The 13,484-nt window shown below is 37.4% G+C and overlaps 1 pseudogene; it reads left to right on the top strand.

Annotated features, from left to right (window-relative positions):
- Nucleotides 1-9,721: 9,721 nt before the first annotated feature.
- LOC111554716 lies at nucleotides 9,722-12,240 on the top strand (annotated as a pseudogene).
- The last annotated feature ends 1,244 nt before the right edge of the window (nucleotides 12,241-13,484 follow it).

The raw sequence follows: 13,484 nt of genomic DNA, 5'->3' as shown, positions 1-13,484 counted from the left end.
GAGTTTTTATTCTTCTGTGGGCAAACAGCACAAACAAACAAAGAAACAAATGATTTCCAAATATAAGCGACATTAGGAAAACAAAATAGGGTAATGTGAAGGAGAATCACAGTGGTTATGGAGGTCATTTAGAGGTGACATTTGAGCTGAGTCTTGAATGACAGAAAAATGACAAAACTATTTAAGACCTGGGGTAAGAAAGAGTTTTCAAATGCAACAATGGTCCTTAGGCAGAGCATGTTTGCTGCATTTACGACAGAAGCTGGTGCTCCCGGAATATAGTGAGAAGAAGAGTCATAGGAAATAATGTCAAAAAGGTATTTAGGGACTTGAAAATACAAAGCCTTGTAAATCACGTTTAGATTCAGATTTTATTCTACGTGTATTGGGAAGTATTTGACTACCTGATTTATATTTTGGAAGGATCACTCTTCGTACTCTGGGGAATGGCTTATAGGGTTGGCATGGGGAGAGACTAGGGCACAAAGACAATTAGAACTTGCAGGGGACCCAGTGAGACCTGATGGAGGTATGAACTAGGTGGTAGAAGTGGAAATGAAGAAACATGGATGAATTAACTTATATTTTGGAGATAAAAAATAGATCTTAATGATGCTTTGTATATGGCAGATGGGGAAAAAAGAGAGAGTCGATGATGACTTTTAAGTTTTTGGCTTATGTAGTTACATGGAAGAAGAGGTAGGGAATTCTGAGAGAGGAAGTATTTTTGATTATAGTAGGAAGGTAAAAGTGTTATTTCAGACATGTTAAGTTAGAGATGTCTACAAGGCATTCAACTGTACTTGTTGACCAGGCAGTGCCATATTAAGCCTGGAGCTAACAGAGGACATAGCTGGCCTATGGGATAGTGTTCAAACCATGCATTGAATGAGATCACTTAGGGAAAGAGTGTGGATGGAGAAGAGGTTCTTAACCTGAGCTCTTGGACTGTCAGTTGAGGTTTGATAGCGAAGGAAAAGTCAGCAAAAGAGATCGAAGTCTGTTAGTGAATTGGAAGGGAAGGCAATAGAATGTGCCATCCCAGAAGGCAAAACAATAAAATGTTTCAAGGAGTGGTCAATTGTGTCTACTGTAATACTTCTGGGTTGGGGTGGGAGTTTATAGTGTGAAAAGAATTAGTCAGAAGAGACAGATGGAAAATAACTTCAACTGGAAAGGATTAATGAAATAATCCATGAATGTTCTTATTCCTGCATTTAAAATTTTCATGAAATTTTACATATTGACTTTTTTCTTAATGGTTTCTGGTGTTGGTATTACACTTAAAAAGGCATTTGTTGCCTTGCTATTATAAATAACCTTCAATTTATATTTCTTTTATAATTATGTTAGTAGCTCTGTTTTCATACATGAAAACTTTGTGGACAATCATAAATTTGTTTTTAGAATATGGAATGGGGAGCAGCGACCCAGTTTTATTTTTCCCCAAGATTTATTGAGCAATGTACCCTGTCTTCACTAATCTGAAACTGCATATTTCTCTAAGAATTTGGGTCTCTGTCTTGACTCTCTATCTGTCCTCTGATTGCTATTTGTGCACATATTCCATACTCATTCAATTACTTGACAAATTATTTGATGAATTATATCAGTAGTATTGGACCGGGTTTATGTACTTTCCCGCTTTAATTTGACCATTGTTTTCTGCTCAGTATTACTGCTAATGCTCCCGGAAAACTGCCTAGTACAAACTGCATTCTGTAATCTGGAGAGAGAAAGTTAAATTTCTATAGGAAAAAGTTGCCTCAAGTCATAGTTGTGTTGGCTGAAGGTCAGGGACAACTGAAGTGGTGCTCCTGATCTCTCATGTTACTCGCAGGCAAAGGAAAATTTACCATGAAGCTCCTCACTTTCAGGGGCATTTTCCAAAATTTATTTAGTGGGATGTCCTGTAGTGCTGCAGTTCCCAACCTTTTTGGCACAGGGACTAGTTTTGTGGAAGACAATTTTTCCACAGACCAAGGGAGTGAGGATGATTTCGGGATGAAACCATTAGCTCATCAGGAATTAGTTAGATCCTCATAAGAAGGAGGCAACCTAGATCCCTCGCGTGCACAGTTCACAGCAGGGTTTGCACTTCTATGAGAATCTAATGCCACTGCTGCTCTGACAGGAGGCAGAGCTCAGGTAGTAATGTTCGCTTGCCTATGCTCACCTCCTGCTGTGTGACCCGGCTCCTAACAGGCCTGGTCCATGGTCTGGAGGTTGAGGACCCCTGCTGTAATTGGTTTTGTGATCAGAAAAGTATTAAACAAAATTTAACACCCTTGGAAAACAGTTATTTATAAACATTGCATTTTATTTGTTTAATAGGTTGAATATATACATTGTTTGGCCATTTTGAATTTATTAACAGTGTGGCAAAGTTAGCTAAATTTGCTATTAGTAAAACTGAAAACCGTTTGACAAGCTCTTAGAATTATGCTAATTGGTCTGAACTGTAGTAGAAGCTATTTTAGTTAAAATCTGTAGCTATATAGTTTAATCTATGACCCTCATAATTTGATAGAATTGAGCTCATAGGTGTTGTGAAGTATGACTAATGCCCCAGTATAAATAAACAAGTAACAAACTGTCATAAACAGTCTCAATATACTCTGAATTCTTTCTTCCAACAGATTTAATTTGTATAGACAATAGTAACACATTTGGATAAAAATTCCAAATTTGATTTCACTTATACTTGCTGATGTTTGTAATGAGATAGTCTTTCTGCATACGTTAAAATTCATATGTTAATAGGTGTTTTAAGGGGCTTGTAAAAAGAGATGACTGTGGAAACATATAATTACCCTAAATTTTTATCTTTCCTTTGAAAACAAATTTCTCTTAAATTTAGGATTTTTAGACAACCTATTTTTGATCAAATGGAAATTTAACGTACGTAAATAGGCACTGATGTTTGCAAGTAAACGGCATAAAGAGTGGTAAAGTAAGTTATGTGAGGAATGTTTTTTAAGTAGTAAGAAGAAAACATGTTATGGCTTTGTGGGTAATATGTATAAAATAACACTGTGAATATTTGGGAAATAAACAAATGAGGAAAAATAGAAGGTTCCAAAGAGTGACAAAATGTAAGAATAAACTGCGGGGGATATGTCACTTGGACAGAAACACAATGAGTGCGGTCCCTGTGTGTGTATATGGCACATGGAAATGAAGATAAAGCAGAAAGCAACTGTTATTGGGTTTAGGAGTCAGAGTTTGGAGTTCGGTGCTGACAGAGTAGCTGAAATTCAAGAGGGGGATCCAGGAAAAGAAGGATCCACAGTGTGAGGAGTTACAAAATCTTATAAAGCCGCACTTAGGCAGGAACTCACACAAGTCAGCAAAAATAACAACAACAAAAAAGTAACCCGGCCAGATGTGGTGGCTCATACCTGCAATCCCAGCACTTTGAGAGGCCCAGGCAGGTGGATTGGTTGAGCCCAGGAGTTCGAGACCAGTCTGGGCAACATGGTAAAACCCTGCCTCTACTAAACATACAGAAATTAGCCAGGTGTGGTGGTGTGTGCCTGTAGTCCCAGCTACTCAGGAGGCTGAGGCAGAAAGTACAACTGAGCCTGGGAGGTCCAGGCTGCAGTGAGCCATGATGGTGCCATTGCATTTCAGCCTGGTGATATATGAGACCCTGTCTCCAAAAAAACAAAACAAAACAAAACAAGACAAAACAATATATATATATATACACACACATATATAATTTATTCACATTATATATAATATATATAAAAATAAATTATTCATGTCCTTTACTCACTTTTTAAACCCCATAAAAAAGTGAGTAAAGGACATGAATAATTGTTTAAAAGAAGACATAGAAATGGCAACGAGCATATGAAAAAATGCACAGCATCACTATCATTAGAGAAATGCAAATTAAAACTAATGAAATGCCATCTTACACCTGTCAGAATGGCTATTATTAAAAAGTCAAAAAATAACAGACATTGGCGAGGATGCAGAGAAAAGGCATGCTTATATAATGCTGGTGGTAATGTAACTTAGGATAACCTCTGTGGAAAACAGTATGCTGATATCTCAAAGAAGTAAAAATATAACTACTATTTGATCCAGCAATCTCACTACTAAGTGTTACTCAAAGAAAAAGAAATCATATCAAAAAGATACCTATACTCATATGCTTATCACAGAAGTATTCACAATAGCAAAGATATGGAATCAACCTAATTGTGGGATAAAGAAAATGTAGTATATAGACACAATGGAATACTATTCAGCCATAAAAAGAATGAAATCATGTCTTTTGCAGCAACATAGATAGAGCTGGAAGCCATTATCTTAAGTGAAACAACCCAGAAACAGAAAATACTGTATGTTCTCACTTATAAGTGGGAACTAAATAATGTGTACACGTGGACACAGAGAGTGCATAATAGACACTGGAGAGTCAGAAGGGTGAAAGAGTGAGAGGCGGGTAAGAGATGAGAAATTACTTAATAGGTACGATGTACATTATTTAGGTGATGGCTATACTAAAAGCCAAGACTTTATATTCATGTATAAAAAATGCACTTGTAGCCCCTAAATTTATACAAGCTAAAAACAAAAAATAAAACTATCCCTTGGTTGATTCCTGAGCTGTGCATACATAAGACAAGACTCTAAGAAAGTAAGTAGAAAACAACAGCCAGATGGCTGAGAGAAAAGATTTTAGCAGTTGCCCTGAACCAGGGCAATAGAATTTTAAATGCAGGTGCTGCCAAGTGAAAGATTTGGTAAAACCTTAGACTTTCTAATGAAAACCCAGAAGGACCACGCCCTAGAAATAAGGACAGTGCTCTGGGACTAAACGGTATACCCTACAACTAGGGCTATACCCTGGAACAAGGACATTTAACAATAAATTAATGCCGAGAGTGTTTGTTATCAGCAGGACCATACTTCAAAAATTATAAAGTATTTTTGTTAGGTGATTTGTTGACTGACGGGAAATGATATCAGATGGAATTTATGACCCAAAGAAGTAATAAAGAACATTAAAAATAGTAACTATGTGGAAACATTAAAAAAGATTACTTTTCTAAGTTTTTCAAAATACAGTTGACAAATGCAAAAATAATAACAAGGTATTATACAGCTAACAACATATATAAATAATATCAACAGCAATAACACAAAAAACTGAAGGAGCAATAGGATTAAACTATTGTAAGATTCTTGCATTATGTATGAAGTAGTATAATATTAATTCAAGAGAGAATCTGATAAACTGAGGATGCATATGATAATCTGTAGATAAACAATTAAAAAACCAAAGCAAAGAGGTTTAGCTAATGGCCAGTGGGGGAAATAGAATGACTGAATATAAAAATTTCTCAAATAAATCAAAAGAAGGGAGAATAATAGGCATATTAATAAAGACTAGAGGAAAAACATAGAAAATGGATTATGATTATAGATTCAAACCAAATAAAAACAATTACATTAAATGTTAAAAGCATAAACACTCCAAACAAAAGCGACATATTCTCAAACTAGACAAAAAGATACAATTGTATGTCATTCACAAAAAATGTACTTTAAAGACAAAGACAAGTTTAAAGTAAGAGGCAAACTATGTCATGCAAATAGCAACCAAAAAAAAAGCTTGGTGTCTCTATTAATATTAAAGACTATTTCAAAACGACGGGTGTTATGAGATAAAAGTGTTATTTAATAATAAACAGAGGGTCACTTGATCAAGAAGAGATAATATTCTCTAAATGTTTATGTACTGACAGCAGTTATAAAATATACGAAGCAAAATTAACAGAATTAAAGAAGAAATAGGCAAATCTGTAATCAGAGTTGGAGACTGTAATGCTCTTCTCTAGTAATTGATAGAACAAGTAGACAGAAAGTCAGTAAAAATATAAAAGGTTAGAACAATCAACTAGGCCTAATTGACATTTATAGAGCACTATATCCACCAAGTGCACTATATACATTCTTTTCAAGAACACTTAGAACATTCATCAAACATACCGTATTTTTAGATGTAAAACAGTCTCAATAGATTTGAAAGGATTAGAATCCTACAGTTTTCTTACCACAATATAATTAATTTGGAAGTCAGTTACAAGGTATACAGCAGAAAATCCCCAAATATTTGCAAATTAAGCATTATACTTCTAAGTCACCCATTGATAGAAGAAGAAATTGCAAGGAAAGTTAGAAGATATTTTGAACTAAAAAATGATAAAATATAGCCTGGGTGCGGTGGCTCACGCCTGTAATCCCGGCACTTTGGGAGACCAAGGTGGGTGGATCACCTAAGTTTGAGGGAGTTTGAGACCAGCCTGATCAACATGGAGAAACCCCGTTTCTAGTAAAAATACAAAATTAGCCGGGCGTGGTGGCGCATGCCTGTAATCCCAACTACTCGGGAGGCTGAGGCAGGAGAGTCGCGTGGAGGTTGTGGGTGAGCTGAGATTATGCCATTGTACTCCAGCCTGGGCAACAAGAGAGAAACTCCATCTCAAAACAAACAAACAACCCCATAAAATTTCACAGAAAAATTCTAGGCTCGGGTTGCTTCTAAGGTGAGTTGAATAGAACATTTAATGAAGAATTAATTCTAACTCAACACAAAACAGAAAATAGGAGGGCAGTCCGGCCCCATCTGTAGTCATCCACATTGAATCATCAGCATCAGCATCACTTTGGAATATGTTAGAAATGCAGAGTTTTAGGACCAACTCCAGTCCTAGTGATTCAGGATTTGCATTTTAGCACAGTTCCTGAATTTGTACCTTTTTGTTCAGCAATGCGGTCCTGAAGTGATGAAGTAAACAGAATGATGAAGGGAGGTGGGGAAAATATTTTTTTCAAGTTCTAGGGTTTTTTTTTTTTTTTTTTTAACTAGTTAATTGTTTTATTCTGTTGAGACTCTAAACTTACCTTAGATTCAGTATTTTATTTGTGAATGAGATTGAGCTAGAACAGTGGTTCTCATATGGGAGCAATTTTGTCCTTCAAGGGATATTTTGGAGTATCTGGAGATATTTTTTATTGTCGTACAGAGAGTTGAAACTGGCATTTAGTGGAAAGAGTTCAGAGATGCTCTAAACATCCTAAAATGGACAAAAGAGCTTCCAACCAAGAATTATTTTGTACAAATGTTAATAGTGCCAATATTGAAAAACCATGAACTACAGAATCCTAAGGGCTCTAATAGCTCTAAAATTCTGGGATGCAATTTAACTGAAAAGACATTCACTGAATACTGTGTGCCAAGTTATTATGGTCTCACATTTAAGTGCCAGAGGGGAGACACTGTCCCACAGCATGGGCATACACTGTCTGGTCCCTAACCATGTATATGACCATTGATCTATGCCAACCAGACAATGCATGTTCAGAATTTTGAAAAGAATAGGAGACCTATGAAATCAGTAATGTACTCTCTGACATTAGTAAGGGTAGGCCAAGAACTGTTTATAACTAGCCTTATCACTCAGATGTACTTTCTATTTCATATTATTAAAAACAAATTATACGAATTATCCTGTATTTATAAACATATTGTGCATCACATACAGACTGAAAGAAAAAATGACCAAGGGAAAAGAAAAAGTAAATAAATTGGGAGCAAAATGAACATTGCTTATGCATATTGAAATCCATGTCAGTACTAGAAAATAGAGCTATTCCATGCCATTGTTTTTGACAATAAGGCAATATTTTATGAAAAAAATCATAGGAGTAGAAATTTTTCCAGGTCATAATTGTGAGTAGTGTTATAGTAAATAGGTGGAACAGAAGCAGACCACCTAAAGACTGGTATTTTCAACTCTGCATGCTATATATCCGAAGGACAGATATTGACCTAAAGTGTTAAGAAAAGTTCAAGGAAAAGGCAACTAAGGAATATGATAAAGGATCTGGGAATTATATGTTATGAGGAATGAGTAAAAGAATAAAAAAATTAAAGGAAAACTTTAAATAAATACATTTATGTATATAAATCTACATACATTTTGTAATATGTACATGTCTTTGTATTTTAGGAATGTGATTCTGCATAATCCCACTCGAGATATATTGGTTATGCCATGTAGATGAGGAATTAGATTAATTTTCTACATTGTTTGGAGATCTACTAAGTCAAAGCACAGGGAAGAGACTTCAACTTGTGAAAAACAGTCAGACCAAGTTTCCCTGGACGGAGAGTAAATTTGCCATTGTCAGTTTCCTACATATATTATGCTATTAACAGGCATTGGTTTTATGCTTACTTATATTTATTCTTACATAAATGAATCAGAAAGACTGAAGAAATTAAAATAGATGATGTAGGGCTTGGATAGAGAATTTAAAGTACTGAAGGACTTTACCACAGGGGAATATCTAAACAATGATTTTAGCAATAGACAATAAAATCAAGGCAAAAGTTTTTGGGTCTGAAATCTGAGTTAGCAGCGCCCAAGGTAAGAGCAGGGAAATTCTATTACAGATCATTATTCAGTGATCACATCTGCGGACAAGCCATTCATTCTGACAATAGGAATAAGAGTACACTTGGAAAAGATGTACACTTGTTTACATTATCTCAATCTGTAGCCTGATGTTTCCTGAGATGTTTCCTCTTTTATGTCAATACGTTGCAATAAGTAAGCCACATATCTGTAATTTCAGATGATCTGTTCTTCCAGAGAAAAAGATTTCAGAGTGTGTGTCAGATTTTTCATCACAGTCTATAAGCTAAACTCTTCCCTTTCATTAGACAGATATTATCAACTCATGGAAGCCTTTCTCCCTCCTTTTATCTTTTATTTTATAATTTAGTCATTTTGAAGAAAATAACACTCATATTTTGACCTCTGGCACTGTCAATTTCCCGGGAATGGCAAGAACAGGAACAAGGCCAGGCTTGGAGGAGCAGAGCCTGAAATAGCATGCATCTGATATATTTAGTGAACCTGTCTTACTCCAATTTTTGTGCTTAAGTGTTACCTTCACAAAGAGTTTTGCCTCTGTGAGTGCTGAAACAGGATGGTTGACTTGGCTGATTGATTTTCTGGCCAATTCAAAAAGTAGCAGAGGAATAAGGAGGAAAGGTTTTACTCCTCAGTAGCTTTGTAGACTGAATCATGGCATTTTCTTAATGTCAAATAGACTGTCTATAATAAACATGAAAAACCTCTAACTTCTTCAAATATATTTAAAATGACTCAGCAGTGTGCTGAGAAGATAAAATGGAATTCTGAAACCTACGTTTGCACTTTTTCTGTCTGCTAATGCACATAATTTCTGACTGGAGGTACACTTGGAATTTACTTTATTTGGCCTTCTGCTGTTTTATGTGCCACAATCTCCCACAGATACAGGATAATTGGTTTAGCATTTGGGGATCTGACCACAAGATGGCAGAGCTTCTCTGAGAGCTCATGTAGAATGTATGAAAGGATCCTCTTGGTTGACTTCTGTGAGTAGGCTGAGGACAGAAGCAGATGCCTCTGTGGACCGTTTAAGAAACCACAGTGCTTTGGAGGAAAGGAAGAGGTACTTGATAATACAGCTTTCTTGGCTGGAGATTGCAGGTGCCGGTGTGGAGAACAATGAAGATACTTCCTGGATCTTTGTTCCTGTTTTTGTGGCTGCAGCTGGACTGTGAGTTGAGAGCTTTTGAGGAACAGAGTGTTTAATAAATATTCATTAGAAGTCTGAGGAGGAGACTCATCTGGTCTTTTCCAGAATGCCTGAAGTTACTACAGTGAAAAAAATAAAAAAGCAAATTCTAGAGAATGATGACCTGATGATCTTGTCTGATTTTTCCTTTTGCACAGGTATGAGTAGAGGAGAGGACGTGGAGCAGAGTCTTTTCCTGAGTGTCCGAGAGGGAGACAGCTCCGTTATAAACTGTACTTACACGGACAGTTCCTCCACCTACTTATATTGGTACAAGCAAGAACCTGGAGCAGGTCTCCGGTTGCTGACATATATTCTTTCAAATATGGACCTGAAACAAGACCAAAGACTCACTGTTCTATTGAATAAGAAGGATAAACATCTGTCTCTGCGCATCGCAGACACCCAGACTGGGGACTCAGCTATCTACTTCTGTGCAGAGAGTACACATTGCTTCTCAGGCACCTGTATCCTGTACCTAAACCTGCGCCTGCGGCTAAAGCCACACTCTATTTCCTTTACCTTTAACTCAGGGATTTTGCTGTTTTGTATTTTTAATGTTATAAAACATCCTAAAAAGTCAGTTTCAAAATGACTTAATAACTTTCAGAACATTTTGATTAAACTCTTTTTGGGAGTTAATGATTTCTTAGTTGAAATCTTGGTCTTAGGGTTGACTTTATGGCTGCCATAAAGTCATCTGAATGATTTCTCCCTTACCAAGGACATCTTGGTGTCAGAGAGTCCTCTCCTTGATGGAGTCTCTTATCTTTGAATATTAGTATTTGTTGGCCGGGCGCGGTGGCTCAAGCCTGTAATCCCAGCACTTTGGGAGGCCGAGATGGGTGGATCACAAGGTCAGGAGATCGAGACCATCATGGCTAATCCGGTGAAACCCCGTCTCTACTAAAAAATACAAAAAACTAGCCGGGCGAGGTGGCGGCGCCTGTAGTCCCAGCTACCAGGGAGGCTGAGGCAGGAGAATGGCCTAAACCCGGCAGGCGGAGCTTGCAGTGAGCTGAGATCCAGCCACTGCACTCCAGCCTGGGCGACAGAGGGAGACTCCGTCTCAAAAAAAAAAAAAAAAAAATTAGTATTGTTAACTTTTTCTAATTACAAATATATTAACTGCATGGTATAGGAAAAAATAGAAAATTATAAAATAGAAATCAAAATGTCTTATAAGCCTATCACACAGATAATTCATAGCTGACATTTAGTATTCCTTCTTCATTAAAACAAAATTAGGATCGCTCTTCCTGTGGCAGCAGCTGGGGTGAGCAGAGCAGTGGCTCTCTCCTCTCTCTGCCATAGCGTGTGCTCGCCCACTGATATCCATGTACTCTGAAAGGGATGAGTCATCTGGTAAAAATGTCACTTTGTCTGCCTTATTCAAGGCTCCTATTCGACCAGGTATTGTGAACTTTGTTCACACCTACTAGCACAAAAACAACAGACAGCCCCATGCTGTCAGTGAATTAGCAGGTCATCAAACCAGTGTTGAGTCTTGGGGTGCTGGCAGAGCTGTGGCTCGAATTCCCAGAACTCGAGGTGGTGGGACTCACCATTCTGGCCAGGGAGCTTTTGGAAATATGTGTCATGGAGGTCGAATGTTTGCACCAACCAAAACCTGGCGCCATTGGCATAGGAGAGTGAATACAACCCAAAAAACGGTATGCTATCTCTTCTGCCCTGGCCGCCTCAGCCTTACCAACACAGGTCATGTCTAAGGGTCATCGTATTGAGGAAGCTCCTGAACTTCCTTTGGTAGTCGAAGATAAAGTTGAAGGCTACAAGAAGACCAAGGAGGTTATTTTGCTTCTTAAGAAACTTAAAGCCTGGAATGATATTGAAAAGGTCTATGCCTCTCAGCAAATGAGAGCTGGCAAGGGCAAAACGAGAAACCATCACCATATCCAGCGCAGGGGCCCCTGCATCATCTATAATGAGGATAATGGTATCATCAAGGCCTTCAGAAACATCCATGGAATTACGATGCTTAATATAAGCAAACCGAACATTTTGAAACTTGCTCCTGGTGGGCACGTGGGACGTTTCTGCATTTGGACTGAAAGTGCTTTCGGGAAGTTAGATGAATTGTGTGGCACTTGGCATAAAGTTGCTTCCCTGAAGAGTAACTACAATCTTCCCATGCACAAGATGATCAACACAGACCTTAGCAGAATCTTAAAAAGCCCAGAGATCCAGAGAGCCCTTTGAGCACCATGCAAGAAGATTCACCGCAGAGTCCTAAAGAACCCACTGAAAAATCTGAGAATCACGTTGAAGCTAAACCCACAGGCAAAGACCATGCGCCGCAACACCATTCTTCGCCAGGCCAGGAATCACAAGCTCCTGGGGAATAAAGCAGCATCCAGCAGCAGCTGCACTAGAAGCCAAATCAAATGAGAAGGGGATCGTAGGCAAGAAGCCTGTGGTAGGTAAGAAAGGAAAGAAGGCTGTGGTGTTAAGAAGCAGAAGAAGCCTCTGGTGGGAAAAAAGGCAGCAGCTACCAAGAAACCAGCAGCTGAAATGAAGCCAGCAGAAAAGAAACCTACTACAGAGGAAAAGAAACCTGCTGCATAAACTCTTAAATTTGATTATTCTACAAAGGTCAAATCATTTTGAACAGCTTCTTTTGAATAAAGACCTGATCAAAGAGGCAGCGAGGAAAAAAAAATTAGGATCACACAGACTTGCATTTTAATTTAATATTATATTCTAACCTGAATGTTTAACATTTCCCCAATCTTATAAAAAGGAATTTTTAATGATTTATGAGTGATTATATAAGTCAGCATTTTATTTCTCCTATAATCATCCCATATACTTGTGGTGAAAGACAATATTTTTCTGAACTCAGGTGTTACCCTTTACATAGTTTCTTACATGTAGGAAGTTTAAAATTTTCTAGAAATTTAGTTTTTCTTCTGTTCTAGAAATAATTTATTTCTTCAACCACTTGTGCTCTTTTCCTTTTGTTCTTTCTTCCTCCTTGAGGTGCTGAATGTTTTCATTAGTCCCATATTTTTTCTATTTTTCACAGCATTTTAAAGGGAAAGTCTTATGTTTCTAACATTGTATGTTAAGGTTTCTTTCAGCACTGATGATATTGGGATTTATTAAACCTTCCAGGAGCAGATAAGGAGGTCAGGGTTGATTTGGAATTTTTTGCCAAGCCAGAAGCCAGGATGTCTTTTGCTAGTAAGAAAGGTACATCGCACATATTGGAGCCCAGGTGGAGAACTTGCTGGAGAGTTCCATAGTTACCCTTTTATGTGCCTCAATTGGTTTTATATTACCATCTCTTTGTATGACTGTACCATTCTAACAGGGAGAGTAGTTTGGTGACCTAAGATCGATGGTTTGGTTCCTTAAAAATGACAATGATGCTATTTGGTATTCTTCTAATGGCATGCAAACAAGCCACAGTTTGTTTCTAAGATTAAAAATTTTTTTAAAAAACAGATGTTTACTTTCTGAAATTCCTTATAGAGACAGTTAGTATTCAGTTTTTCACTTTGTACTCGTTATCATCATTATCATCCTCCTCCTCATCATCATCAAAGTGGAAGCCCATTCTTCCTCATATAATTCATGATCAGATTACCCTTTCTTATTTTACTCTTTGATCTCTTTCTACTCCCCAGGAGCCCTGTCACTGCTTTATAAGTGTTAGTCCAGTTGCTCATCTGTCCCTAGAGCTTCTCAGGTGAGCTTTTATCATGTAGGCAGTAACATATGGGTTGATTAGACTATCCTTCAAGTCTACCTTCTTTATAATATCTTTAAAAAGTTGCTCAGTTTTTAGGGCTATGACTTGTGCCACT

Source organism: Piliocolobus tephrosceles, chromosome 6, assembly GCF_002776525.5.
Source record: "Piliocolobus tephrosceles isolate RC106 chromosome 6, ASM277652v3, whole genome shotgun sequence".
NCBI lineage: Eukaryota > Metazoa > Chordata > Mammalia > Primates > Cercopithecidae > Piliocolobus > Piliocolobus tephrosceles.
Note: the sequence above shows the minus strand (reverse complement) of the source record. Positions and strands in the feature narration are given on the sequence as shown.